The sequence below is a fragment of the Pezoporus flaviventris genome, unplaced genomic scaffold, assembly GCF_033815535.1.
Source record: "Pezoporus flaviventris isolate CSIRO_AGI_PZ_B2104156 unplaced genomic scaffold, CSIRO_AGI_Pfla_v1 ptg000105l, whole genome shotgun sequence".
Taxonomy (NCBI): Eukaryota; Metazoa; Chordata; class Aves; order Psittaciformes; family Psittacidae; genus Pezoporus; species Pezoporus flaviventris.
Window position 1 is genome coordinate 178,882 of NW_026892653.1, and position 23,320 is coordinate 202,201.

Genomic DNA, 23,320 nt, shown 5'->3' on the forward strand with positions numbered 1-23,320 from the left:
AAAAGATTTACCTTCAGAGCAGCATAAAGCTGCCATAACTGCGTCATGGGCACGGCAAGGAGGGGAGACGTTACCCTCTGAAAAATTCACCACAATCTAGAGACAGCCTGTCCCTGAAGGCTCGACATCCTGTGCAGCAGGAGGCTGGGGAGCTAGGGTTTGTAATGCTGTGCTACTCCAAGTATCTTGATAGGAAATGAAAGGATGTGTAATTAGGAACTCCTAAAAAAACCCACTGAATAGCTTTAAAGGAAAATAATGTGAATGGAAATTTCATTATTAAGTATAAAATGTTTAACTGCAGTTTATTGTGCATCTTCATTTTAAATACAGTACACATGAAAGCTTCCCCTCCCCCTAAACATGGAGCCTTATCAGCTTATCTGGGCAGAAGTTCAGAGCCATAAAACTATATCCTGCTTACACCTTCCAGCCTATCCTATGACCTGCTCTGTGTAAACAAGTTGTACCAGGAGCTCCAAATTACTAGTAAGTAGCTGGGTGTTCTGCAGGCCAGTTAGGTCTAGGAGGAGCCAAGATAAAGTTCCAAGAAGTTTTCCATTGGGAATGGTCTCCTGATAGCTGCCTTCGGCCGGGAGGAGACAACGGATCTGGTATCCTACTGACTGTGGCAGTGACCGTATCCCGTGAAAAGCAGTAATCTTTGGGGTAGACTTTACACTTTCGGTCTGGTGTTTTCCATGTTCTGCAGGCTGTTAGGGATTGTGAAATGTCACCGTTGTCGTAACAACACACACTGCTTGCTGCACCGACCGTTGCGTCAGGCCTTGCATGGACTGGAGATGTAAGCCTATTTATAACGTACTGCTATCATTATATCTTTAGATAGATGGATGAGATTAGCCATGCTGATGCTGGGAAGAACTATAGGTGGATGCAGGAAAGGGGGGGGGGGGGGCTGCGTGGGGGAAACAAACATCCTGCTCATGGCTGGGCTACGGTTGTTTAAATACCACTGGGTGAGCTGGTGCTCTAGTTACAGTGTTTGGCTGCTTCCCATAGCTAGCTGTCTCCTTGGTTTCATCTTGCAGTGAGGCACAGGCAAATACATTTACCCAAGCTGGATTGTGGGTGTGTAAGGAGCAAGCCTGTTTTATTTTTGTGTGTAAAACTTTACCTTTCACCGTCCAAGCATTGAATACATTAGCCAGGTTTGGAGATGAAAGCCTGTTCTCCTTGAATGTTGACCTTTTTATTCCAACTCATGTGGTTTCTTGTCCTACCACTCAAGAAAGGACATGTGAGAATATGCTAGTTTTGGAAGTGAAGATAGCTGATAACTGCTGTATCTTCTCTAGCTTCCTTCCTTGCTGTGGCCTGTCTCTGGGTACATGTTGGGCTCTGCATTGTCACTGTCCTGGACTCTGATCTGTTTGACACCCTCCATTTTGCCAGCAGCCCAGAAGGCTTCTGGCTTTCTGACTGGGATTTGAAGTGGCCTGCTTTACTCAGCTGCTCTCTGCTGTGCATGATTGTGGCAAATTAATCTGCTTCCTCTGTGATTAGGGCTGGTACCAGGGTGTTAAACTCATTCTGTGGTGAGAGTGGAGTTGTCTTTGAGTTAGCTCTCATCCAGGGGAGAAGAGATGAGACAGGAAGTCAACTTTGTGGCCTTTTCCTGGTGTGTTGAGTAGTGCTTCTTAGTTAGAAGGCTACAGGTTATAGTCTTGAAATGCCTGAATTTACTCCTGCAGTCTGTTCTGTCTGCTAGCTTCCTCTACTTCAGCCACCATAATATTTCTTCTCCCTTCTGTTGGTGCCCCCCCTTCCCAGAAGCCTCATCTGATGGAGGTTATGCTTGGTGCTCTGTTACTGCCTTAGTCCTTCTCATCCAGGATCGTTGTCTCTAATTTTAGCTCGTCTGGCTTTTGATGTTCCTTCCCATTTGTTACGGCCCTTCTCCCTCTCTCTGAGATCATCCTGCATCTTCATACCCCTCCTGAGATCTGGGCCTTGTTTTCGCACGCTGGGAGGAAAGTGCTTGAAAATTGAGTGAAGCTGTGGCAGCATCAAGAGGTGAAGGATTTGGGGGCATGGAGACTTCTGCCAGGGATAAGAGTTGGGGGTGCTGTTAGCACTGGGACTGCTGTTGTGTGTACCAGTAATGGCTTATTACTTCTGCTGCATCCCTGTGACCAGCTGCTGTCTCTGGTTAGATCAGCTCTTTGAATCTTTCTCTTTTATGGATTCATCCTGGATATGAACGATGGGACTCTTTTCTATGACATTACCAGTAATAGTTGTAGGCAGAATTTACTCTTACTGAGCAGTGCAGGTAATTGAAATCCACAAGAATCCTTCAGAGAGTCTCTTCAGAGCTGTTATCTCGTCCATCTGGTGCTAATTCACTCGATGCAGCTTGCAGTAGAGAAGGGTGCATGGGAGGTCTGCTGGCAGTGTTGCATGCTTAGTATTGCCTAGCAGCCTGGCTTCCCCCTGAACCTCCTGCTGCTTGCTGGGGCATGAGAGCTGTGAGCTGCCTGGCTTGCTCTAGAATTCGACTTCATGTAAGCATGCATTTGCTTGTGTTTACAGAGATGACTGTTCTGATGTGGATGCATTTTGGCACAGCAAGCCAGTTCTTCACAAAAGGATGTGGGAGCACATCAGCAGGAAGCGGGGTACATGACCCGATAGCTCTGGCACAGGGAAGGTAGCTGGGCCTGGTAGGATTCATCTGCTTGAAGCCTAGTGAGGATGGTGTGTGTACGCATAATCTGATGTGTGCACAGAATATAAATACTTGCTGGTGCAGACATGCAGCCTGTGGTTTTAGAAGTTCTTTTGTGAAAACAACATTCAGCCCCTCCAGCTCAACGTGCAGCAAGGACATTCAGTAGAAACCTGATCCTACCAATTTGGGAAGGTTTTGAAAGGAACCCGGTAACTGCTACTGTGGTTTGATTTGCAGATTTATTATTTAGTTTTTTAGTCTTAAGGGTTGTAGCTGTTTGCATTGCACAGAGATAGTCTGCATATGGCTGTAGAGAGGAAGATAGAGGGAGTCGTGGATCAGGGGCAACATTAGTTGAAATGGTAATGGTAATGCTTCTGTGGGCTCTACGGCAAGTGATCCTCCGGGAAAGTGGAGCATGACTGGAATGTATTCGGTGGTGTGTGTGTTTGGTGTGTGTGGGTAACCTGAGCTCACCTGTAAAGAGCTTTGTTACCGAGATCCTTTCTGACCTAACTTGCTTTTGTCAACACTCACACCAAATGACTAAGGAGCGATGCTGTCCTCGAGGGTGGTTATGTAAAATGTTAATGCAGTTTTTTTTCAGGTCGGCTTTAACTTCAACTTCAAAGAAGGTAGTTTGCTTTATGGTTGAACCTATGAGCAGTTTTATGTGCAGGGTGGAGTGAACTTGCGGAGAATATTGCAGTTTTCCCACTGTCATAAAAAGTTATGATCCTTATGATTCAAGTATTGTTCTGTAGGTGGAGGCAAGAGGCAGATGCAGAGGTCAGTGGGAGCGTGTTCAGAGTGAGTTCAGATGCGCCAGCGGAGTGAATGCTGTCCTCTGTGTTCCCAGCTCACTGAAACGGGTTCAAAAAGTGCCTTGTGCTCTTTCTGGGTCTTCCTAAGAAACCTGCACCTGTGTTACTCGTGGAACAGGCAGACCATTTCCATGGGAAAGGAACTTGGCAGGGGGAACCGTGAAAAGCGGCTGAGAAGGGTGCTTTTTTCCAGTGCAGCATTTTAAACTGTTCTTAAAATGTGGTGCTTCACAGTGGAAAAGAGACTGTAAGTCAGTTTATAACCTACTTTCTTTCTGTGGGCTTTTCTTTTGGGGCATGAGCAAAGTGAGTTAAAATAAACCAAGTGGCTGCCTCGTGAATGAGCCTCATTCCAATTAACTTCACCTGTGCTTCAGGAGATATTTAAAACCGGAGATATATCCTCTATAAAAAGGACTGCTTAGGCTGAGTGATCATGGTGGGAGAGTAGGCAAACCTTTTCAAGACTTAAATGTAGGCTTTTATAAAAGTATCTGACAACAGGTTCTCATTGACCTGTGCTGCTTTTAAACCCCAGTAAGGCATAGGACACTGCTATAGTCAGTGCCGCCAATTCTGAGATACGAAACACTGCTCAGTTTTCAGTAAGTAATTTACAGCTGATTTAAGATAAGTCACTATTCCTGTTCCAGTCAAATCTCTATAAATACTCCGAGTGACTTTGCCTCTCGAAAGCGTTTTCTGCTGGGATGGGGAGGTATGAATGTGCTCTTTGTTTACAGCCAGGAAAATAGAAGGATCACAACATCCAAACCTGTACATGTTAGAACTTCGTAAAACCTGTTTTTTAAAGACTATATGCTCTATCTAAATGTGCAGATACCTTTGTTGAGGTGGTTTGTTTTCCATTCTATCAGCTTGAATAATTTTATTCTGCATACATTAAAACTTGGGAGGGAGAGAAGGGAGACTCTGATCTTTATAGATGGATGATCCATTAGCAGTTCCAGCCCGCCTTTTATTTATTTTAGTAAACACATGTGTGAATGTAAACATTTTATCCAGAATGGCCTTGCAAATGTTCCTGCATTAACATATATTGTCATGGAGAATAATTTTCATTTAACTGTAATTTGCTTTATATTTTCCTCCCTGGTTGCCATAGAAACTCAGTCTGATGTGGCAGTGACTACTAGCAGGAGCTGGGTTATGTATTGCCTTTATAATGGACCTCTGTTAATCATGCGGCAGTTCTCGCCCAAGGAACCATGATTATTTGCAGGGGGCACTTTATTTATATAAACTGTAAGATGCCTGTGGTACCTCAGCTTAATATTCAGAGTTATCAGGGGTGCTTTTACGTTCCACAGAAGTTTTGTCATAAGAACCATGTATTATGATGATTTTGGAATTAATGTATATTTAGTTAAATTTAATGTCCGTTAGACTTCATTTTCAATTTTCATTTCATTTGCTGTAATAGCCTGACTAGTAACACGCTTTCCTGTGGTTCAGTTTAAGGTCTTAAACATCTGAAGCGCAGCCTTGAAACATTTGTTATCCTTTGTCTGTGTGTAAAAAGTTGACTTGCTTTTCATAATAACTTGCCTGTGTCTTCATAGTGGTGCTTGCAGCTGGGCAAACACCTTCCCTTCTACCCCAGGTCTGGCACCTAACAGCAGTAAGTTCTGTCTGATGGAGTGATACCAAAGCACTTCTTCATGCTTCTAAAAAAAAACAACTTTCCTGTTGGCTAAGAGGTCCTTAGTTGCGTTGGTGGCCTGTCTGTGGATTTTGGGTTTATTTTGCACCTCTGGTTTTTGGCTGCCCTGTCCATATCTTCCCGGCACCATAGCTGTTGTTCTTCTGATCTGTGCGTGTGAGTGTTAGAGGCGTCCTTTGCAGCTGGTGGTAGGAAGGAGATTTTACAGCAGAAGGTAGTGGTGCCGTCCCAAGGCAGGGGTGGTTCAGGGCTTTAGATGTTACCCCTCTGTACAAGCCCTAGTGTGGTGATCGGCTTTGCCCTCATCTGGAGGGAAAGGGGACTGTGGTGATTACCATGGGCATGGAGAAGTGGGTGCTCTGTCTTTGTTGTGGCTTCAAGGGTAAGGTACAGTGTGATCTCCAGGAGCATCTGTGCTCAGACAACTGATGTTTTATGGTGCACTGAGAAAATAGAAGGTTGCTGATGTCCGCCTTTCTCCAGGCTTCTTGAAACCTGGAAAGACTTGCCTTCCATCTACTGAGATCAGAGTCATCGTGACATTGGTTTAAACTGAACTCTTCAATTAGCAAATGATTCATATTTGCTTGACAGGATGAGGTGAAGGAGGGAAAATCCACCCCTTGGGATTCTCTTCTGTGTACTGCCATGGCAGAAACCTTAAACTGTAACTTAGAGAAGTGAATTTCAGTCACCTCCTGAACCAGGCTCCTCAAACCGAATTTACAGTTGGGTTTTATGTCTCAAAGATGATTTGTGTGTGTTGGCCTTTCCTTTCCTGCTCTGTGTGGTGAGATGCCAATTATCAGTTACGTAAGTCCGGATTACTCCAGCACGTGGATGCTTTCAGCTGCATATGGTCTCCCAGTTATTTCTCAGTACTTCACAAAAAGAATTGAGTAACATCTTGTTCTGTAATGCAGTATTAGGAAACTGAGCATTTTTTTTCCCGTAATGGCGTATAAACAAGTAGTGATAACATCCTATTTAAAGCGCTTGGAGGAGGTCAGGCTCAGGAGGGGAGGCAGGGCTGAATCAGCCTTTATTTTTCTTATACGTACACACCATATTTTAGCACAGTATTGCTTCCTTCCATGAGAGCTGTGAGCAATATTAAATAAATGAGCTGTGAGAAATGCTCACTGTTGAGGTGTATAAGCAGTGCGGTGTGTCTTCTGTGGGGATGGTCTAGCCTTGCTACCTCTGTCCCCCTTTGCGTGTTTCTGTCTTCCACTGTATGATGTTGGTGCTCTTCTGCTGTGTACAAGAGGCAGATATGATTCATAGTCAAAGGCCAGTCTAATTTTAATCAAATTCTGAAAAATGGCTTGGCTGTAGTCAGGACTTTTGGTTCTCATGTAGACTTTTTACATTTTCTCACTGTTTTTTCCTCCCTGTTGTCACATAAATGCTCACAGTTGACCATTAGTTCATGTCCTTCGCTGACACCTTTGTGATACTCAGAGGTACCCCCTTCAAAGGGGGTGGGTAATGTGCTCTGCATCCTGACATTGCCGGCACCTCTAAGGTGTCAGATGGTACAGTCAGACTTCCTGGCAACCTATGAAATAATGAACACTCTCTAATTCATAGGTTTATGTGGATTTTATTCTGTTTGTGCTTAACTCCAGCTACCCCAAAATTGTTCCACACCAATGTAAGTATTTTATGTGAGACTTGAGTACTAAAATATGTAATGGTGTAAAAAAAGTATGCAGAAGCAATTTTTTTACTTGGTCTTTAGGAACAGCCTCATATGGGCTGAAGGCAGAGGTGTACAATGGCTCTTTAGCCCATGGTTCAAGTCAAGAGGATGTCACTGTCTCGATAGAGTGTAGCTGGGCACTTTGACTTGTTGAAAACAAGCAAACATCCCTGACCCCCAACGACCCTGTAGTCTGTCTGTAAATGGGTGCACGGTATGGCTCATTTGTGTTATGAGTCCCTCCCAGGTGTGGGGCAGGTCTGTCACAGAGCCTTTGAGGTGTTGTTTTCCCAAAGGTGTGGTTCTGAAGGGCTGCTCCATGATTGCTCAGTGTGGGTACAAACTAGTGCAGTGGTGACTAAGTTACCTTTTGAATAGAGTCCTTTACCTGATAATTAGGTTAAACATTCCTTAGCATGAGAGAGAGCCTGGGTGGCTTTGGTGGCAGAAAGAGTTATTTGACTCTTTCTGAAGCTTTGCTTTGAGAATGTTTGAAGGTTCACTTATTTGCACTTGGGTTTGGTCTGACAGCTAATACGTTACCTTATCAGAAGTCATGAAGAAGTGTTAATTGCAGATAAAACATTATAAAGCCAAACTGTTGTTCTGCTCCCTCCTTCTCTTGGGCGCTTGGGTTGACTTTGAGCCGCTTTGCACCCCGTGTTGTGCTTTGAAGACGGCCTTGAATTCAGCTGCCTTAATTGTGCTGGAGCTGTGGAGGGGAGGAGTGCTTTCTAGCACAGCCTGGACATGTTGGTAGTACCAGGAAAATGGTACAAATCGGGATGGGATGTGGGATGCTGGAGAGTTCAGAGAAGCTGCCTGTGTGCAGTCACAGGGAGAGGGATTTCTTCAGGGAGTTGGTGAATTGTTTCATTCTGCTCTGAACAGCCTCTTAATGAACTGCCCTCTCCAGGGTGCACAGAGATTAACCTCCCACGGCGAAATTCAACCTGGGAGACTTCCACCATATTGCTGCCTTCAAATGGTTGTATCTAAAAATACATTCCTGCTGCTGCACACCGGATTCGAGGCACGTTCATGTTTTTCCTTTCAGAAGGGGACTCGTGTTGCTGTATGAACTACTGTGCAAATCATAGTGTTTTCTGTGCAGAATTGCCATTTTTCTTCTCCCAGCAGAAAAAAAATGTGGTGGGAATAATTGTTCTGGTTGAAATTCCCTCTGTGACAACAATAGCAGCAGTGGGGTGGGGTGGTTTGGAAAAGCTTAATGGTGAGAAGTTTTGGAGGAGCAGGCTCTCCCAAGCTGCCCAGGCTTCACCATGTGATTCTTCCTCCCTGCTTCTCCTGCAGGGGACTAAACAGCATTCTCACAACTGCCTGGCTGGATGGCTTTGACCACTTCTGTCCCTTCTGAGCTCAGCTATTCTGGAATGCTTTGTCTGTGTCAGGTCTCATTTTCTCTACTCCATTCGGTCTGTGCTCCATTCTCTTATTCAGCTGTCCTCCTTTTGGTTGTAATTTAGCACTTCTGTTTCTTCGGGTGAGGAGGAATGAAAGCCTATCAGGCAAGTACACCTATAAGCAGTACTTGCAGTTATTGCTACCTCTGTGTGTAATGATTCATCCTGGAGGCAGACAGCTTGCTGCCCTCAATACCTCATTGTAGTTCCAAACAAGTTCAGATGATGTGCTTCAGCTTTGCTGGCTTGAGATTCCTCTGTTTGTTGCAAGGCTTTGTTTGTGAGTAACTGTGGAGACTGTTTTATGGCAGCAGTAGCACAAGGGCTAGTTTAGACACAGCACGGCTGGCTGTAGGTGAGTTTACTGCCCTGTGCTGAGCGCCGTGGTAGCTGATACCCTCGCAGCAAGTTGCAACTTGAATTCTTGCTGTTTGTGCCACTGGGGAAGCTGAGCGGGGCATCTGAGGGCTGGCATAGAAAACAACTTGCAGTGAACATTGCGTAAGTACTAGGAGCTTTGGTCTCAGCTCTCGCTGTTTTCTGTGTGTTCCTAACGCAGTTTTTACCTCTCAAGCTATTTAAGATTCCAAGTGTGTTTTCCTTCTTTCATGTTTGGCTTACCTTGACTCATTTTGATACAGGAGCTCATCTGCTGCATCTGCTGGACTTTTAACTGCTGCGCCTGCCCGTGGCTTCCCTAAGGCCTGCTGCTGATGCTCATCGGCAGCAGAGCTTGGTCACAAGCTACTTAGACAACCTAAACCATTTGTAAGGAAACCTTTGAAATATGGATGGCATTAGAGGGATTCAGGCTTAAAATTAGAAACTGTTTATGATGCACAGTTGTAGTTGTTTACCTTGAACCATAATTATCTTATTTCCTGAGTTAAAAATGTTATGTCAGCTTACTGAAGCAAGATTTGATGACAAAGGAATTGTTTTTAGCCACCAGCAGAGCAAAGAGCGCTTCAAATAGGTGCCTAAGTATGATTTTATAACCTAAAGTTTAGCACACTCAGGGTTTTAAATGGCTCTGGAGGTTGTGTGGACTTACGGGTAGGCTGTTTGGCTGGGGATCAAGGGGTTTAATCCTGACCCTCTGTCCTTTTGTCCTCTGACCGTTTTCCTTGCCACCCTCTGTGCTGTTTGTTTGCACGGCAGTGTGTTTGAAGGGAGGGATGTGCCCTTTCCCTAGGTGTTTGTAGGCTTTCCTGGGGTGCGGTTTCACAGTGTGACCAGTGCCGGTTCACTGGGGCGGCAAGGGGCTGAGGCTCCCCGACCCTTCCTGTGGCGCAGGAGCCGTTCAGCCCCTTCTGAAGCAGGAGGCCAGCAGGCAGAGGGAGGTGAGTGGGTTTTCTGCTGGGCTGGCAGGTGAAGCCGATCGATGAACGAGCTCCAGAAGCTGCCCAAAGGAGAAGCTGGGGATCTAGCAGCTGAGCAGGCACAGGGGTCTCCCTGCTCCCCTCCGTGGTTACTGAGCCCCTCTGTAGGAGCTGGGGCACCACTGACGGACACAGGCAGACATTCGACTTCCTTGTTCTGTTATTTAACAATGCTCTTTGGCATATCTGTGTGGTTGAGGTGGCCTCGTGCCCTCCTCATACTACTCTCCAGCCCTGCTTTCTATAGCTGTGAGACAGCAGCAGCCTTCTGCTTCAGCACCGGTACCCAGTGCTGACAGGATGTCCATTCTTCAGAAGAATGGAAAATGGGAGGGGAGCAACTTCTTTAATGATGGCAACTGCTACTTAAACATGCTCAGGGTTTATAATAGAAAAAAATCTTGGAAGCTGTAGGTGCTTTCAATTTATGTAGTATTTTTAAAGAACTTTTTTATTCTGACCTTCACTTGCCAGGACCTAGATAACAGGGAGGAGATGCCCTGTGTAAATCGAGAAGGTGCTTTCTTTAGGGTCTCTCCTATGCAATTTGAGGTTATTGTAAAGCAAGCATCATAACTCTGGAAACTGAAGTCTTGAGCACGTTCTAACAATTGCCTTTTTCATGTTGCTTTCTGGGGACCTCCTGGGTCATCAGTCCAGGTCTGCTGCTGTGGCAGGTAATGGTGTCATCTCCTCCTTGTAATGCTGCACATATCTGGTTGTGAGCCTTTGAGTGAGAGCTGCATATTAAGAATAGAAACCCGTATGAGAGTTGTTGAAGTGTCTGGTTGTAACGTTTGTGTGATGACAGAGTTTTCTTGGTGGAGGAGGTTGTATACCAGTGGGTGATGGTGCACTCTTTGGGTAAGTTTGCTATGGTTTTTTTCCACTGGGAGAGAGACTGTATATGTTCTTGGAGGCTGAACGCTGACTTCCTTGACTCCTTCTTGGCTAATTAGCGTGTTTTAAAATGGGATGCTTGCATCCTTTTCACAAATCAGCTTTCAGAAAGGAAAGGAAACAGTTCAGCTATTAATAGTAACCTGGATCCAATTTGCACGGTTGCAAATGTCTCAGACTGTAAAGGTGACAAATGTGTCTGTCACTTTTTTTAAATTCCAAGAATGGTCTGTATTTTCTAAATGTCTTAAAATTGAGCATGGAGTAAGAAATTGTGGACTTTATTTTTGAGTGGTGCTCTTCTAGTCTAGTAGCATTGTTAGCCTGCCTTCCTTCCCTCAGAAGAACCTACAAAGGGAATTGGAGTGGAACGGATTAGTAAAGAGCTCTTAGTAAAGTTACAGGAAAGATATTAAGTCTGATGACGGGAAGTATGTCTTTGTCCCACTTCAGACTTGTATTTAGGAGGAATGAAAAGGAGAAGATACTTGAAATATGACAGCAGCTATGATCTAACTTTAAATTACTGGTTTAATTCCAGGGAACATTCTTCTTGTCTTCACTGGGTTGTTGAAGGCCAGCATCTTGGAGCTTAATTAGGACAAGTTGAAGCTTCAACATTTTTTAGCTTGTCTTTGTTCTGCTCAGCATGGTGGGTTTTTGAGCTCTCAAAGGTGAGCAGCACAGTTGTCTGTCTCCAAAATTCACCTTTCAGTGTCCCTTCTGTTATAATGCATCTTTGAGATTTTGCATGGTAGAAATCCTCCCGGGTCACTGGACGTGATTTTTGGTTTTAGGTGTCTAGGATGGCTCTGCCAAATGTAAGCTGGAAATCTGGCATCTCGGTTTCTTTGCCAGATGAATCTGTTGTGATTCTTTTACAGGTTCCTGTGGACAGGAATTGAGGCATCTTCTGGCTGTAGGTTTTTTATTTATTTCTTTTTTTAAAATAATATTTTCCTTATTTGTTAAAAACATGAATTCTGTGCCTTTTGAATATACACTAAGTTTTCTAATACCTGATTATTTCTTTTTAGTTTTCCCATAAACCTTTCTAATTGCCAACATCTGAGGGTATTACTGCTCATGCAGTTGACTGCAGTGGGGCTTGTTTTCCTTTAGTACTTCTTGTTTGTGCACCCAGGAAAAGCATTTATTGTCTTTGCCTCCAGCCTTTTCCTTGAACTTTCAGTGTGTTCGTTCCTGTGTTGACCTGGAAGTCTTTTCTTGGATACTGTTTTCAAAACTGTTTGATTTTTCAGCCGTGTTACACACTTCCTTTTATATGTCTACATGCGTGCTGCTATACTTGAGCTTTAAAATCAGTGCTGTCCCTACTGCCTTCATGTTGTCTGCCTGTGGAATAATTGGGTTGGAAGTGGACTCCTTTTCAGATGGGGTTCAGAAAATGGTTAGGATACGGCGGTTACAATCTCTTCTCATTTTCATGTGAACTAAAAATATTCCTGGAACAGTTCTGCTTTGAATATCCATGCCATTGTGCATCCCGTGTCTCTTCCAAATGGTTTAGGAATTAACAGCTTACCATACGCTAAAATAAACAGCTTGAGGGTTCTGTACATCTTGCTGTTGAATTTTATGGCTGGCTAGCTAACCAGTTCAGGTGATATGAAAGCAAATAAGATGCTGCTGTTCTGAGCTAATGGTTTTCTCAGAAACACGTTCTCATGGGCTTAACGTGTATATTAATTTTTGCTGTGTACCAGTAATAATGATGTGTTCTTCCAAAGCCAGGCAGTGGATCTTTGCTTTGCGCGTGCAGATTGTTTAATAAAGAAATGAGCCTGATTATGCATATTTTTGGAAGAGATTCAACCATGCTGGAAGGACCCAGCAGTCTTGAGTAATTACATTTTATATTGGAGCCCTAAAAAAGAAAAATGGTAAGGGTCTGGAGGATTGTTTGCAGGCATTGGGTCTGACAAACAAGGATGCCTGTACCTTTCTAGGCTGCTGAAGTGAGAGTGCATAACTATTTTTGGATGACGAGCAGTTTTCTTATTGCTGTCCATCATAAAGATGGCCACTTGATAGAAGTTAATGCTGTTATAAGCCAAGTGTTGCTCGTGTAGGTAAGACTTCTTTTTCCATTTGCTGATAAGAGTGCATTATCTTTAAGGTATTTAACATTTTTCTAAAACTAGGGGAGGTAATAACTTACACATATTAAATTAAAGCCTGCAAAACAGTGGCGGAGCAAGGCTTGTCTTTGCGTGCTAGTACAGAAGGGCAAGCTGTAGCCTTGAGCTTTAGCCCAGGGTTGGTTAAGGAGCTGTATTTTGCGTTGATGCTTTCCATTCATCAGAGAAGCCACAGAAGGGTAGTAGAGGGTGAAGGAGGAGAGATGAGGGAACATACTTGAATATTTCTGGAACTGTTAATTGTCTGCATAGAATAAAAAAAAAAGTGGCTCAGTGGAAACTGTTCAGGCTTGCTTTGCTCTTCTTCCACCTCACTCCCAGAAAAAGTGTTACTGCAGTGATTTAAGCTCTCAGGTTGTACTGAAGCAGGGACTCTTCTGACAGCCGTAGTTTTTTACCTCGTTAAGCACCTTTTCAGGCTGCTCTCATGGCTCTTTTCAGGAGAAATGCTGGGTGATTTTAGAGGATAGCAATTTTGAGATATTCTTGCGAGCAGAGAACATTAAATGTCTGGTATGAAAGGAACCAGATAATCAGTAATAAAGTTGGCATGTCTGGTAATTTCAGGGTGTATTGCTCAGCTGCTTGCTGTTTGTTTGCAGGGGTTAAACCCGGTGAAATATTAGGCTTCTGATAATTAGATTTTTTAGTTCAATGCAATTGAAGCATAGATGGTGTAGAAGTGTTTACTTGTTTTGAGCTACTGAAATTCCATTTGAGCTCTCAAGCCTCATTTCTACCAAAAAAGGCATAGAAAACCCACTGTACAGAAGTGCCATTCCCTCACAAAGGCATATGTGGAGTATTGGTAAAGTAGACAACAACAGTGTGTGGTGATCCTTCAGGGTCAGCCCAGGTGAATGGGTGATGGAAGCTGAGTCCGACCGTTGTATTAGTGTGTAAATGCTGTAACTGGTGTCATATGGATTGAAACAAGCACAGATCTTGAGAAATACCTGGAACACATTGAAACTACTTATTTGACATTAGAGATTCTGGATTCTTTTCATTCCATGAAGGTCTCTAAGCAGCTTAGTCCTGAATTTAAACAACTGCAACCCCCAGTTTCTTGTGGACTGTGTTCTCCACGTCAGACTTCCAGTTAAAACACTTCAAGGATGATTTGGTTCCACAGGAATCACATCTTTCCCTTCCTTCATGCTTGTTTCAGTGGGATAAAATGAGCCTGAGGCTCTTCAGCCCACACATAGGTATCTTGATCTGTTTTTTTGAGGACAGTATCAGGCTATTTTATATTTTTATTAATCAGCAAAGATGACAGGAGCTTTAAGAAAATGTAGTTCTCTGCATACATATCTGCAGGGCAAAATAAAGGAACCTTGCGACCACAGATACGTTACCTACTTAGTTTCTGAATGCTGTCAAGTTAAATTTTACCTGATGCTGCAATTTTGGCACAATGAAACACATTGAAAGGTTTTTTCCTCCATTTTTTTTAACACTAGTGGAATTGTCTCTGCACTTTGGTGTTTTACTGCAGTAATCACTACTGGATGAGCATAGTTGGCTGCCGTATTGCTGCAGAAGTATTTGCTGCTTTTGAGTCCCAGTGAGAGGTAATTTCTGTGGCTCACACCACTACTGGAAATTTGTTCCTGGAGTGTAGGAGCAGCTGCACGCGTGAGTGAGTGTGAGTCCAGTCCCACTGAACAGACCAGTTTGCTCAGCGTGTGTGTTGGGAGATGGTTGGTCTGTAAGGTACTGATATGATGCAGGGCATTTCAGTTAAAGGCATGTTATCTGTCTCTCATTTCTGTGTATTTCTTGGAAACATCTTTCTCCCCCCCCCCCCCCCCCTTCAGATCTCCAGTTCAACACCTCTCCTTCCTCCTCTTTCTAAATAGTCCTGAGCTGCGTAGAGTAGTCTGGGTGTGCTGTCACAAATCTGATAATCCTTATTTCCCTTGAGAGGAAAAGGGAAAACTTCTGCTGCTGCGCTGCCCTTGGCTTTTGGGGGTGTGTGAGCAAAATGCACGGGAAGGAGCAGAGTGGGTCAGTTCTCCACTGTTTCTGTGGCACTTTGGTTTCTTCTTCAAGACCCGCCCCTATAGTCCTGTGTCCAGCTCTGGGGCAGCAGCACAAGAGGGATGTGGAGCTCCTGGAGCAAGGCTGGAGTTGGCCACAGAGATGCTGTGAGGGCTGGAGCAGCTCTGCTCTGGAGCCAGGCTGAGAGAGCTGGGCTGGGGCAGCCTGGAGAAGAGAAGGCTCCTGAAGGGGAGACCTGAGAGCAGCTCCAGTGCCTAAAGGGGCTGCAGGAAAGCTGGAGAGGGGCTTTGGACAAGGGATGTAGGGACAGGCCAAGGGGAATGGCTTTAACCTGCCAGAGGGGAGACTGAGATGAGCTCTTAGGCAGAAGCTCTTCCCTGTGAGGGTGCTGAGGCGCTGGCACAGGGTGCCCAGAGAAGCTGTGGCTGCCCCATCCCTGGCAGTGTTCAAGGCCAGGTTGGACACAGGGGCTTGGAGCAAGCTGCTCCAGTGGAAGGGGTCCCTGCCTGTGGCAGGGGTTGGAGCTGCGTGAGCTCTAAGGTCCCTTCCAACACAAGCCAGTGTGTTTCTATGATTCCCCAAACTCCAGCACTTGTTTGGATTCAGCTTGGGTGCGGTAACCAGGCAGGAATAGAATCCCTGTTGTTGAAGAAGCTACCTACAGGTATTCCTGGAAAACATATAGCTGATAGTAAGTATGTGGCGTTTGTAGTGCTGTCTGCTTATGGATTCTCCCTACAACCTCAGTTTTCTCAGATTTTGGAATTGTAATGTGATTTTACTGTTTCTGAGAATAAGTATTTCTCACCTTTCAGCAGGGTGAATGATTAGTGTTTGTATTCTGGGTGCTGTGTAAGGCTGTAAAGGCAATCTCACCATGTTGTCCTGAACATGCCTATGGAATGCATTGGAAAACATTCCTAGGTTTCCCCTCCCTCCACATATGTTGTACTCGTACCTCCCTGAGTTCTGTATCTGAGCTAATGGAGCTCATCTGAAAGCTTAAGCTCATTGGTGTCTGTTTTCCCCAGTGTATGTTTTCACAGAAGCCCTCAGAGAGATGCCTCATTGAAATTCTGTCTCTTCCCTAAGTTATTTAGAGGGAAGCAGATGACTGCCTTGGAAAAGGCTGTCCTACTCCCGAGAGGTTTCTCTTTTTTTCCATTCAGAAATTGGTCTAAACCAGAATCTAAATCTCATACTGACATCCCATTACACTTCTTGGTTCTGGGGCACCACAGAACCTCAATTAATGCAAGCCTGTCATTAAATCAAAACACGACTTTTTGCGTCAAAAAAGCACTAATAAGAAAACCATGCTTACTTGTGGGAGTATTGGCCTTCTCATGGCTTGAAATGAGACTTCAGCAGACAGCTTCTTTCCTGCTCCCAGTATAATGGGGATTGAAGTAGAACCCTTTCTGTGTCCACTTATCAAATGGGGAAATACCAAGATGTGTAAAATTGTTGAATCTTGGACACATTTTTCACAGAGACCCTTCTGAGTGACTCTGCATCAGAGCTGCTCTGGTTTTGTTCTTTCATGGCTGACACCAGCCTCTGAAGCCAGCTCCTGCCTTGCTACTGGAACCAGTCAGTGTTTCCCAGTCAGCATTCCCCTGCCAGAGCGCAGCTGCCTGCCCCAGCTGCTTTGATGGAAATAGTCTGTAGTTAATCTTCATGCAAGCATACTGGTTTCTTTCAGGTCACATTTGTGATTGTAAAGCAATTTCCATCTCCAAATATGGATTTCTGTGAAGTCACAAGATACCCTTTTATTAAAGAAGTTTGAATTACTTAATTCCCAGGTTTTTTTTTTTGGGTTTTTTTTTTTTTTTTCAATGGATGCTGAAAAAGTTGCTCTGTGTGCTCTCAATCTGCAGTTTACTGATGTGTGGGAGTGAAGCAAGAGGAACCGGTAACTCAGCAGTGGGGAACTGCTGAGGATGACGTGGTCAGTGTGAAAGAACAGAAAGAAGCTGGTGGGAGAGCTTAGAAGTTGAAAGACTTATTTTAATGGAAGTGTCTGTGTACCCAGGGTTTCCAAATGACTTCATGTTAAAGTAAAATAAAGTGTCACAGGTCTTGAAAGACTGACCCTGTTTTAAACCAGAATCTGGTCACCTTGAACAACTTAATTATTTAGTATTTATGCTACTGTTTCAACACAAAGGAAGACTGAACGTCTGGTGGTTTGCATTGCAAATGGCTTTCTGTGTAGCTGCAGTTAGCTTGGCACATATGGGAGCCTTGTCCAACATACCGAGCCTTGACCAGCAGTTGGTCTTGTAAGCTCACAGAAGGGAAAATGAGGATAGAAATGTTGGTTTGTGAAGTGATATTCTCAACAGACTTAAAGCTAAGAAAATTGGGTGCATAAATGTGTCTTGACATTACTAATTATAACTTAGGCTTTTGGAAGCAGAGGTAGTTTTAAATTAAAATGTTAGAATCTACATGGCAGGAACATTGTGTGAGTGATGGAATGCACACAACAGGGCAGCTTTTGCCAATGATCTCTGCATTGGGCATCTTTCAGTGAAGTATTTGCTGCAATTCATAAGTAATTTCATAAGTTTCATAAAAAAATGGTACACTGTTGTTTGTAGAAAGTCCTTAACTCATATGCGATCACTACTGCATTGCTACAGTACTTAATGTTTGTCTTATACGTGAGCTAAGTAGTGAATACAATTGCTATGTGTAGGCCAGGAAGCAGATAGGAATCTTCAGAACTGTGTGTCAGTATGTCACGGGACAGGATTTCTGTGGACTCTTTGATAATTCTGTGCACAGTTGGTCTCAGTCACTACTGTCAGCAGGCAGCACTAATGATTTTCCAGATAATGGAGTTGGAAGTTCAGCTTCCCCCTCCGCCCCCCCCAGTCTGTCTTTTGGTGCATTTGAAGTGGATAGGTCAAGTTAGAGTTGTGAGTCTTATAATGGAGAAGGAGGTAAAAAGAATAGGGGAATCATGCTGGAAAAGGTGCTGTGCAGGTATCGTTGTCATACTCTGCAGGGCTGCAGGTCCCCATCAGGGGATCTGTCAGTGCCCCCGGACACGTTCACTTGCATTGGAAAAAGCCATGAGGTAGCTCCCATTGGGAAGCAGATGATCTTTAAGGTCCTTTCCAGCCCCAACCATTCTATGACTTTATGGTTCTGTGATCGTGGGCATAAAAAAATCTGGAATAAGACTGTTTTACAGGTGGCTCTGCCCAAGCTCTGGTCTTCCACCTTGCAAACCCTCAAAGAACGGTCTGAACTGCAAAGTTCAGGCTTGCCCTTGCTCATATGACTTGTACAGGCTCCGACTGAGCTGTGCTGTCCAAAGCTTGTACCCCTCTCCGACTGAGCTGTGCTGTCCAAAGCTTGTACCCCTCTGACTGCTCAGCCCTGCACAACCATGGTGAAAAGTTCAGGGAAACCCCAGGTTTTTGGCTCGGAATTGCCAACCGTTTCATGTACCAGTTAATGGATGTAATTCCCCTTTGCCTTAGGTGCCGAGAGCTCCTGCTGGTTCCTGCCTGGTGCTGGAAATTTCACTTTGGGGATCTGTAGTTGGAAAAACATCTTGAAAGGTGCAGCAAGAGCTGTTGTTCTATTTGTGCAGACTTGTTATGAGGAAATTTGTTTCTGGATTAGGCAAGGATTTGGATTTAGTAGCCTTTGTGTACTCGAATATAGCATGCTTATTGCAAGTGAAACAGTGTGTTTTAATTTCTAATGAACTGTTTCCTGTGTTTTTCAGATTGCACAGCGTTTTTGGGACACATCTCTGTTGGATTTTAATATATGTCCTGCTAACAACAGCTTTCAACTATGGAATCGGTAAATATTTACCTGGCTTCTGTTCCAGTTTTCAGTTTTATTACCTAACAAGTGCTTGTGTCTGTGTTGGTGTGTTGGGTGTGGTGGTTTGAATTTCTCTTTATTTTCTGAAATCTGATGGTAAAAATCACAAACTTCTGTGGAGTAACTTGAAGGTACTAACCCAGAATATCTTGGGAAACGCCTTTTCACTTTATATCACTTCAAATGTACCAAGCTTTGCCCTGACTTCAGTGAAAACAAAACTTACTTTTCCTGCAGTTCCAGCACTGGTTTGTCCGGTGGACTGCGCAGCTTGTTGGTGCTGTTGACTGCTGAATATTAAGTACGTCCTACCTCTAGTATGTCACAGCCCTCTTTCTCTTTGCTTTTGAAATGTCTTAAAAAAAAAAGAAGTCTATTAAAAAGTGCCAGTTTCACAATGTTATGTCTCCTTGTGATTAGTGTAATTGAAACAGATGGCCCCTACGTTTCATTTTGGGCAGAGAAACTTCCCAATATGCTGAGACTACAGTTTGAGTCAGTGTTAGGATTCAACTTTTTGGTAGCATTAGCAGATGTGAAAATAATAATAGGCTACCTTAGAGTGGAATTTATGGGGGAAAGAAGAGATTTCTGACTCAGTATCTTGAGAGAGGTCAGTGCTGTCCTCTGAGAAGAGCAGTGATGCCGGTGTAGCTGGTAGGAAGGCATTTGTCCTTGCTGGTTTTCTCTGCAGTCCTGGTGGTTTGGTGTGTACAGGCCGGATAAAAGCTGTTGTTTGCTGCTCTCCATGAGCTCAGCTTTGCAGTGTGTGTCATGGCAGTGGTATGGATGGGAAGCTGTGTGCTGCAGAGTTCAAGGTCATCCTCAGCATGCTGAGGAATTCTAGGGTAAAGGCTCTTGGTGGATGACCTACAGTGTGTTGCTTCTGCTGTGGGGCTCAGGGTCCTTGGCTGACCTCTTGGGTTATGCTGTAGTGGGTTTATTTGTGTTGAAGTTGTCATTATGATAAAGGCCATCATTGAAGGAGAGCTACTCTGTGTAGAAATAGAGGTCTGTTCTATCAGGTGGCTTTGCAAGCTGGTAGGTTTCTTTTGTCCTGGATTTTGAGGGGAAGAAAATAAAAATTATTGTATTTAGTTTGTCCATAATAATTCCAAGGTATTCACATGGAGACAAGATGTTATTTCAGTTTCCCTCAGTGAATATTAATAGCAGTAGAAGCCTTTCACAGTGAAACAAACCAGGCTAGGCATCAGTAACTCTCCCCTGCTGCAGCTAAGTAATTAAAGTGTATCAAGTGTGAGACCTTTTGCTGTAGTGTGCAGTAACTCTTTCCTTAATGGCTGCTCTGCAGTCCCCTGGAAAACCCAGCTGAATCCAAGCATAAGTTATAACCCAGGTTGGTCACTACCTATTACATTTCATAGTCTGGGATGAAGGTTTTTCACTCTTGAGTTTTGAAGTAAATTATGTTTTTTTGAATGCAGACTTACAGTTTTAAAAACAAGACAGTGTTAATTGCAGGACCTTTCACCTAAATGAAAACTTAATAAACACAACAGTGTATTTGCTAAATATTGGTACCTGCTGGGTAAAAACATGTGCTTCTGGACAGAGCATGATGGCAGACTGCATCTCCCAGGGCTTTTGTCTACATCATGTGCCTTTTGGCTGCTAAGATCTTTTAGGATTATTACTGAGAATTTAAATCATGCCTACATTGCTGCGGTAGCTGCCTTTAGAAGAGTTTCCACATGCTTTTGTCCATCTTTAGCCCTTTTCCCTCTGGACATTTTGTACTTTGCATAAAGCCACACCACACTGATGATGGGTCTGGCTGAAACAGTGGATGGAAAAACTTTGACAGATGAAGGATGAGGATGTATGATGTGACAAAACATTCACACTGTAGAAAGAAATAATTGCTATGAAGTCAGATGTTTCTCTGACTTCTGAAACAAAAAGTGATTTTGCTCTGTGGGTTTTGTGAGCCCTGGGAGATGATAAGTTGAGTAACCTTTTCCAGTAAAATAAGCTTTTATCTGCTTCTGTGCAGAGACAGACTACTGTATTGCTTAAAATGCATCTTGGTCTAGGAGTCTCAAGGAGCTGGTTAGGTTGGAAAAGACCTTTGGGCTCATCAAGTCCTCATCCCTCTGTGGAGCCTTCCTGCCTTCAACCACATCAACGCTCCCACCCAGCTCAGCTCCATTCTTGGCCTACTGCAGTATGGAGATGTTGGGGAGAGGTGAAGAAGGGGAGAATATCAGAATCCTCTAGTGTTGGCTGAAAACAATACCCAAATCTGGCATGTTCTGAAGCTGTAGAGGTGAATTCCAAGGCTTTGTGTTGGTGTGGAGGCTCTGGAGGCTCTGGCATCCGTGGCCCCTGCAGTTTCCCACAGGTGCACGTGCAGGTTGTGCCCTCCTATGAGTAGCCCAAGGCTGGAACAGGGTTATTGTCTGGCCAAGCTTGAGTAAAAAGCTCTCATCCTAAAACCACAGACATTATGAAAGCAGGTCATTGTTGTCTGTGTTCATTCCTTATTCTGTGCCTGGCTAAAGCCCTGGGGTCCTTGGTATTCGTGTGCCAAACTAGCAGAGGGATGATGTGCCACCTTTGTCTTGTCTGAGGAGGAGGTGGTATATCATGAAAATGCTGGCTTCTGTCACTCATCTGTTTATGACCATGAAAATGAGGTTGCCTTTGCTGTAAACCTGTGAGTGAAAATGCACTGGGGCACAAGCCTGGTTGTTTTGTGTTTCTTCTTCCTCATCCAAGCAGCTTACTCATACCAGCATGTAACTTGCTGTAAAGGATGCTGCAGGGATTCCCCATTAAAAGAGGCTGGGGAGCCTGATCTACTGGATGAGGCTTACCTTTGTAGTAAGATCCTGCAGCGTTTGCTCTGTTTTGATGGTGCTGTTCTGCACTTCATAGGTTGGCTAAAGGAAATAAAGCCTTGGTGGTGGAAATGGACTCGGAGGGCATCTGCTGTGCCGTTCCCTTTGGCTGCAAACCTGATGCAGGGTGTTTCTGTCCCTGACAGGTGGTTTGTTCCCATCACGTACGCCATACTGTTGTTTGTGGTGGTCTGCTGATAACCTGATCACCAAGATATTCTGTGATAAATGCAGATATTTAGATACTTGCATGGATTGCCTGTGGCATGATCTGCTGACCCAGAAGTAGCTGCCCTGGTGCAGCCAGAAGACCAGAAATGCTGTGGTAGGTCGTGGGCAGGGAGCAGAGGGGCTGTTCCACTGTAGGAAGGGTTACAAAAGTCTGAGACTTCTCCATTTTGGTAGGTGGCTCCTTTATTGTGAATTATGGGAGTTGCTACGAACATTGCTACTCTCAATTCTCTAAAAGAGACTTGTGTTGTTTTGGGTTCCTGCCCCCCAGCTTTCTGTAGTAATAACGGCAGAGGTCCTATCTAAATGGATGGAAGAAAAGGGAGTTCAGTTGAGATGCCGTCTTCACGTAATGCACTGGCTGCATCGTGGCAGCTCTCACGCTGCAACGGTTAGGACAGGTATTTCCTCACTAAACTGCTCAGATGGTTTGCTGGAAACAAGCTGTGTTCATCATCGTGGCTCCTTTTCGTGTGCTGTCAGCAAGAAATGGCTGCATTGCACTGATCTTGTTCAGGGGTTTGGTGACTGCTTTGCAGCACCGGAGCTGACATCTGGTGTGATGTGTGCTTTCCCCACTTCTTCATTAGGGAAGCAGAGGGGTCAAGGCTTTCTCTGAGCAACAGAGAGATTGCAGCAGCTTTTGATGGTGGTTTTGGCACTTGCGTTTTACAGAGTTTGTAATGAATATTCAGGTGTAAGATTAAAAGAATGAATAAGGTAGTACAGCTAAACAGAATTGCTTTTCAGAGCCTCAGCCATGCCTTGTTCTGACCTCCTGAGAAGGATGCAATTGTAAAGCTGAAGCCCGTTGTGGAAAAGCAATTACAATACATGCTTCCAGGATTGAATTGTCATCTGAAAGTCAGATGCTGCAATAATGGTGTCGTTGTTTAGGTGGAACGTGACTTCACTTAACTGCTTGGTGTTTTTCTATTAATGTTCTTAAATGTGTTCATATATGGGTTTCAATTTTTACTGCTTTGGGGGAAATCGAGCTTAGTATTCCACAGGGGAGATATTTCTTTGCACAGAGGTGTTCATGTGAGCTTTCTGGCTTTTTTCCATGCATTTCAGCTCTCACCCCTTCTGAATTAGGGGTGTTGGAAGGTAACACAAGAAGAGCAGTGTATGTTTTTTCTTTACATGTCACTCACAGCCGACCAGAGGTTTCCCAGTGGTGCTGGGGTACGGAAGCATTGGCTTTTAGGGGGAGAAACGGATGTGTTAGAAAGCAGGGCCTGGAGAGGGGAAGCCATGTGCAAGTGGCGTTAATAGTCTCATGTAACATTAAAGTGGAGCTGTGTCCTTTGTGGGTTTGGCTGACTTCTGCTGTGGTCCTCACACCACACCTGAAAGGGTGAAGCCCCTTTTCTGGGGAAAGAATCAGGTTTTGGAAGTGCCATAAAGCATCTGGGTGGCTCTTAAGTGCAGGTTCATCCGGAGTGTTTCAGACCAGACAGTTTGGGTTTGTGCCGGTGCGTCACTCAGCCCGGGGAAGGCATCAGTGAGGGTGGAGGGGAGATGGGTTGGTGCTGTACCTGCATGTGTGTGAGGTGGGTTTCCATGTCCCTTAGGAGGGATCAG

At 44.4% G+C, this 23,320-nt stretch overlaps 1 protein-coding gene across 4 annotated transcripts in view; it reads left to right on the top strand.

Annotated features, from left to right (window-relative positions):
- Positions 1-23,320, top strand: part of ANKRD11 (ankyrin repeat domain containing 11) — a 153,611-nt gene that overhangs the window by 6,542 nt on the left and 123,749 nt on the right. For 3 of the 4 annotated variants that reach the window (XM_061477322.1, XM_061477320.1, XM_061477324.1), the window contains exon 2: positions 18,535-18,614. The gene's annotated coding sequence lies outside the window, so the exon portion shown is untranslated. Of the gene's footprint in view, positions 1-480; positions 806-18,534; positions 18,615-23,320 lie in introns of those variants that run through there. The other variant, XM_061477321.1, reaches the window with a different exon arrangement.